This window comes from Myotis davidii, unplaced genomic scaffold (genome assembly GCF_000327345.1).
Source record: "Myotis davidii unplaced genomic scaffold, ASM32734v1 scaffold107, whole genome shotgun sequence".
NCBI classification, from domain to species: Eukaryota; Metazoa; Chordata; class Mammalia; order Chiroptera; family Vespertilionidae; genus Myotis; species Myotis davidii.
The window spans coordinates 1193594-1200855 of NW_006383012.1; positions in this window are offsets into that span (position 1 = coordinate 1193594).

The following is a 7262-nucleotide window of genomic DNA, read 5'->3' on the forward strand; positions in this document are numbered from 1 at the left end:
CCCAAGAAAACCAGGTGCAGTGGAGGACTGGTGAGGGGGTGCTCTTTCTCATCCTTGGTTTCTAGCAGGTTAGCCCCAGACTCGGTAGCTCTTGTTATTGTCCTTGCTGCAGCTCTGCCATGAAGAGAAATCAGGGGAAAGAAAAAAAGAGAGAAAATCTTCAGGTAAAATAAAATTGGGAGCATAAGGCAGGTTTACTTTTCCTTCAGAGAACTGCTGTGGCATTAACCCTGAGTGAACAGTGCACTCAGCATTCTAGTGATGGGTGATTTCATTCAAATGAGGGGGAGGAAGAAATAAAGATCATTCCATGAGCATTTACTGAGCACGTAGTATGAAGGAGGCACTCGGCTAGCTATGTCCCATGTGGTGATTCATGTCAGCCTCTTGAAGAACTTATGAACTGGCTATTATCTTTATGCTTATTTTATAGATAAGGAAATGTACACAGAGAAGTTTCAGTCACCTGCCCAAGGTCATTGTTTAGTGAGTAGTAGAGCTGAGGTTGAGATTCAAGCAGTCTCACTCCACACCGACATGACACTGGATTGCAGCACGATGCTTATAGCCTGACCAGGAAATTAAATGCTCAATAAAAGTTATGTGACTTTCCCCAAACTTACTCAATTAATGGACGGATCTGAACTAAAAATCTAATGTGCTAGAGCATGTCTGATGATCTTCCCCGAGCTGAAAAGAATATTCTGGACCAATATTCTCCTGGCTTACAGAAACTTCCTGAATAAGCTCCTTTTGAAGAGTGACACATATTAAACCAATTGTTCACTGGATAGCTACTGTGTCAACCACTATCATAGCTTATGGATTCCTCACAACAAGCTTGGGAATTGGTGCATTTATCATTCTAAATTGCAACTTTTCTGTTTGTATAGCTATCTATTCCCTTCAGTATATGCAACCTCAAGGACAAAGGCTAAATCTTAGCATGTAGAACAATCATTTAAAATGATTTAATAGATGTATTATAAAAGGCATCCACATACATGGCATGTGCACTGACCAGGAATTGAACCAGTGACCTCTTGGCTCATGGGTCCATGCTCAACCACTGACCCACACTGGCTGGGCAAGAGCAGCATTTTGAAAAGTGAAAAGGACCCAGTCAGTGAGGCTCAGTGGTTGAGCATTTACCTATGAACCAGGAGGTCATGGATTGATTCCCGGTTAGGACAGATGCCCAGGTTTTGGGCAGGGTCCCCAGTGTGGGACGTGCAGGAGGCAGCCGATCCATGATTCTCTCTCATCATTGATATATAGTGAAAAGTCACATTACTGACCTCAGGTAGTATAAAAGGCATTCAGCAGATCTTAGCAGAAATGGAGACATGGTACCTTTTATGTACATGTAAAAGTAGGGTTTCCTACAAGAGCTTTCTCATCCTTTTATCCCTATCTACATTTGAAAATAAACTCTGTGCTTTCCTAGTAAACCCTTCACAGTAAAGTTGTACCTTGTTTCTTGCCAAGCTTTCACTATTGCTTCCTTCTGATCTGAGCAGGGCTGTGCTCTGGACAGACATGACATTCCCAGGACTCTGGTTCCTCCTCACACTGGCCACAGCTCTTTCTGGTTATCAATGTTGGCCGTTGCAGGGATGCTGTTTTGGCCAGTGTCCCCTCCAAAGACATAGGTGTGTTGTTCACACTTTCTAGAGTTATAACAATAGTATTAAGACAGACATAAAAACAGGTCACAAAATCTGCGCTTGAGCTTAGAGGCATAAACCTAAGTGGCAGTCTGGCTGAGGGCGTCTCTGACCGTTTACTAAATAGAAGAGTCCCTTTAAAAAAAAAACCCAAAAAACTGTGTGAGAGAAATGTCAGGATAAAAAGAAGCAACAACAACCAAGATGAGATTTAAATGTGCAAATAAGGGCAATTATCTCTTCAAGGGATGGCATAGATTGTTTTTTCAACATAGATTTTTCAATTTCTCATCAGGTAGGTGATATAATTATCCAAAACTGAAGTCATAGGTGAGGGAATTTTAATCTCCCCACATCTGCTTGTATAGTTCTTTTGCCTGCCATGTACTTATAATCATTTCAAAACTCCATTTTTCACGTCCTCTCTACTATTCATGGTCTAATTTACACATCACTCTCACCACTATGAAAGTTGACATGAGTGGAGCCAGTTTAAAATGAAGGCAGAGCAGCCATTCCAGAGGAATTGCATTGCTAGTCGTGTTTCTCAAACCTTTGACTGGCCTAACCCTCAATTGTTTTCCAATGGTTTATGACGTCAGCAGCAAAGTGAACATCTTGTGATTTATCTATTCGAGGGCAGAATAAGTAACCAACCATGTATAGCCAAGAGTAGCTCAGTTTGTCAGCACCAATAGGGATTTTTTTTTCTTCTTTTCGTGTAATTATCCCCCCCTCCCCCAACACATAAAAACTGTTTGCTTTCATCCTGTAATCGGGACACAATTCAGATTTCTAACCTAATCTGTGCTCCTAAACTGCAATTCTTTGATCCCAAATAAATGCTTTGCCTCTTGAACAGGGTTCCTGTTTTCCTAGGTTGACACCAAAAGTCTTTTTATCCATTCCAGCTGAAGCGTCCCATCTCACTTTTACTTCTCTAACAGGTTAGCCATCCCAATGACATGCATCTTCTCTTGCCTCGAATGTTCACAGCCTTTTGTTTCACTCCCCCCCCCCCCACACACACACACACTGTGGTAGGTGCCTGGAACATACTAGGTGCTCAGCAAATATCTGTAAAATTTAAAAGTAATACGATAATTTGTATAAGATTATTTGTATTGCCCCTGGAAGATAAATAGTACTCCTTGAATGTTACCAATTATTAATATAATAATTAAAAACAGTCCATGTATTTTTTTGTGCCTAATTCTATGGTTTCGAACTCAATTCTATTCTATTCACACCCCTTTCAAAACAACATGTGAATCATTCTCTGAGTCAATATTTAATTATCTTTTCTAGAAAGTACCATCAAATTTCAAGAAGAGGTTCAATTTCTGTTTTCAGATTATGCATTTTGTAGCCAAAGACTGCATGTTTGCCAACACAAAGATGGCATAAAACAAACTGATATGCCTTTATATCTTACTGCAGATGCGTTATCTCACTTCCAAGTCAATACTATAGATCACTGAGTCACCCTTGTTTCTCCCGGACCTTATACAAAAGTACCAATTGCTCAGCACGCTCAAGTTGAAGGCACTAATACAAGTGGTCAGACCTGGATGGGGCTTCAGAGAAGCTACTGACAATGTGTCATCAGAAATCAAAGAGCAGTCCTGGCTGATGTGGCTCAGTTGTTTGGGCATTGTCCCTTACACTGTAAGGTCACTGGTTCAATTCCCTGTCAGGGCACTTACCCAGATTGCATGACCTCTAGTAGAAGGCATGCAGGAGGCAGAAGACTGAAGTTATGCTCTCACATTGATATTTCTCTCTCACCCCACATTCCCTTCCACTCTTTTTGAAATTAATTTTTTAAAAAAGAAAGCAAGGATCATATAGTCTCCCTGCTTTTAGGACAGCTAGGAAGGAGATCTGAGATTCAAAAGTAGGTGCATCTGCCTCCAAATCTTATGTATGTGTGTCTGTGTGTTTTTCTCTCTCTCTCCAGCTTCTTGTCTTCCTGCCATGTTGCATTGCAATCTTGATTAGGACCAGAGCCCTGATCAGAAAAATATGTTAAAGAAAGCCAATTCTATTAAAACTTAAAAAGTCAGGTGAAAAATAATCTTATACAATGATCGCCAAATTTGGTTATCACAGCCAATGTTGAAATATAATCAGATTGTGTTGTTAACTCATAAATATATTAATCAAGACCAGATCTCAAAATTTGCAGATGACCTTTTGCTTTAATGAGTCACCAAGGTGCTGATTTCAGGACTCTGTAAGGATGAAGAGGAGAACGTGAGAATAATGTAATCACTATTGGAGCTAAGAAATGAAATATGACAGGCACACGTTAAAGACATTTATTTTTCACAAAGAGATGGGGCTTCCATAAACAGGATTTGCCACCTCCCACACTCCTCTGAAAATCATTCAAGATGAGTAATTTTATAAACAGATCTTAAAAGGCTCTGATTTCTAAGCTCTACACTAAAATCTACAAAGCAAGGGCAGATTTTGGAGTCACATCAAAGCAAGTTCAAATTGGGTCTTCCCCTGACCCCTACCCCCCTAACAGCTTGGCAGTCTGGCCAAGTAACTTATTCTTTTTGAGGCTCAGTTCCCTGTTTTGTGTAATAGGAGTGATAATTTGACCTTCACAAGGTTATTGTGAAAATGTAAAAGATGATAAATATAGGCTTTTAATAAAACTAGTTCAGATTAATTACCAAGATTGTGTTGATGCATCTAAGGTCTAAAAATAAATGAAGGGGAAGAAATGCATGTCAAACAAGCAGACAGGCACCCAATCTTATAAATGCAACACTGATACTGCTATATTGACATTAAGTAATATACTGCAGATGATGTCTGTGAGCCACATTGCCAGTGAGAAAGAGACTGGTTGTGAGAAATCAAACATTTAAATCATATTCAGCATACAAAGGTAAGGAAGAGATGTAAATGCTTACCACCTACCTAATACGAATTTCATACGGATCTATGAGCTCAGGATGGTTAGCACTTTGAAACTTAATGGAAAAAGAGGACAACACACACACACACACAGACACACACACGTAATATAAGACACTAAATATCATTATATAAAATTAGATTATATATAAAGTGAGTGGTACAGAAGCAGCATATTCTTGCCCCTCACATATTATCTGTATTCAGCACCCTTCATGCCAAAGGAACCCCTTATTGCAAAGATTCCTATCAAGAAAGGCTGCCCTGTATGATAAGGCTGCCTGAATTCAAGTAATGACTCCCAAATGTTTGGGATTCCTCTGAATACACGGACACACACTCACACGACAGGGGGAGATCTAATCATGTATAAGGCAGAAGTTATATCTTCAAACGCTGCCCCGAGAGCATCACCAAAAGGCACAGGAAAGTGAAAGGGAGGAGAGGGCAGGAAGGCAGTGCAACCATCCAGAATTCTTGAGAAGTTAGATGGGCAGCCCCTAATTACCATAAATCCATGCCTTTGCTTCAGGTGTTATTATAATCATGAGTCTTTCTTAGCCTTGGTTTAACTACAGATCTGACAGGCCCAAAGGCTGCATGATGCCTGTGCCCACTTCTTTCTGTGGGAGGAAATTAAGTGGCAGATCATGAGTTTCTAATTTTGTCTTCAGATCTGGGGTTGATGAACTGTTCCCTCTAATGATCCGAAAGAAGCAAAGTGTGGTGAAGAGCCGTGACACATATATGGACAGGACACTAGGACAACAATTCCCTTTATGTGTATCAAGATATTAATTCTGCCGATTAATCCTGAATGGCATTGATCCCATTACAGATCAAGAAATTCAAACTCGGATTATTATATCAACTTGCCAAAGGCACATGACAAATAGAACTCAAATCTTCACTCTGCTTTTCATTTAATCAAGTTGTCTCCATTCTCCACACTGTAGTTTTTACAAAAATAATAACTTTAAGCTTGACCATCTCCACAATGCTCAAATAAATCTGGCTAAAAGAAATTGATTAGCTCTGTTTTTGAGGAAATGCACATATATCCTGAAAGAGTACTCTGTGTGTATGCGTGAGAGTGTGTGTGTATTTGTGTGTATGGTTGGCATTAAGAAATAGGAGACTTCAGATGAAGAAGTTTACTAGTTAGCAAACTTTGAGTGCTCAACATTAAGTCACCCCCTCTATTGCTCACTAGAGTAAGCAGCCATCCACATGCACACAGATGCACATACACACATATGCGCGCGCACACACACACACACACACACACACACACATAACCTGGCGATACATTTTAGTCATTTCTTAAATAAAAGAGCATCTGGTTTGTCAAAGATGTATTCTTTGCTTTTATCATTTTGTCCGATATCTTTCAAGGGATAATTTGCAGCTTGAATAACAATATATATTTGTAGTCCAAGTCCTTTGCTTCCAGTACCTACCTATTTTATGTGTTTGAAACTTCCCTTCAAAGCTGGAAATGTTGAGTTCTCAAAGAATTGAAGAGTTTTAAAAATTCACATATCTATGGGGTGAATGACTTTAGCCTTGAGATTTCAGTAATCTTATATATGAAGCACATAGAAAGCAGACGTGTGTCCTCAGGGTGGATAGGAGGCAGTGTGGGTACCCTTAGGCCAGGGATGGGAATACTGAATTTGGTTACCATGATTTGCGTCAATAATTCCCAATGAGCAGATGTTTATTTTAAAATGTTCAAAACTTTTCTTGCAAAAGCTAACAGTGAACATAACTGCAGTGCCATGTCTCTGGGAAGGTTTCTGGGAGCTATATCACAAGTGAAGCTATGGTGGGAGGTGTTGGGCTAGATGATCTGTGCATATTTCAAAGCATAAACTCTCAATTTCCTGAGCGAATCCTACTTATATATTTATGTATGTTTATTTTTTGCCCATTCTTGGTCATAATATCCTTAATGCCTTTCTGGTAGCCTGGAAAATTTTCATACACTTTTAAAATAGTTTTTAATAATTGCCACCAACGTTGTTGTTTTATTATTTCAGCCGGTGGGGTTTCCAGGTTCATTCTGAATGGACAGCCTGCACAGACTGAAGGCTGTCCTGGACAGACAGACTTGTTCCCCCAAATCTAAAACCTCTCCTGGCATGGCCCCAAATCACCAACTTTTGCTTCTACCCACCTCTCTGTGACCAGGAAAAGCCACGGCACCCCCTCTCCCTGCTGTCAGCCTCCTGTGATCCATAAACCCATCACCACAGAAGGGAGGGCTCAGCCTTTTTTAAAGCAGGGAGATCAGAGGGTTGTTGTCACTGGGATACTGGGATATTGATGTTTCTAGGCCTGGATACACTGGAGAACAGTCAATAGTTCACAAACTGCAAAGGCCCAGGTCTAAACACATGCACATATTCTCTCTCTCTCTCTCTCTCTCTCTCTCTCACACACACACACACACACACACACACACACACTCAGGCCTTTAGAAGATGAGGCAGGCTCTCTATCTTGTGTCCCCTGAGGGCCCAGAAGCAGGGACCACACTAAAGGGCAATGATTGCCCACTGCAGTTCTCATGCACTTTGCCTTATAAACATGTCATCTTCATGTCATCGCGGGCTTACTACAGGGTCAGCTTGGAGCGAGTAAAGGGGGAATCACTCC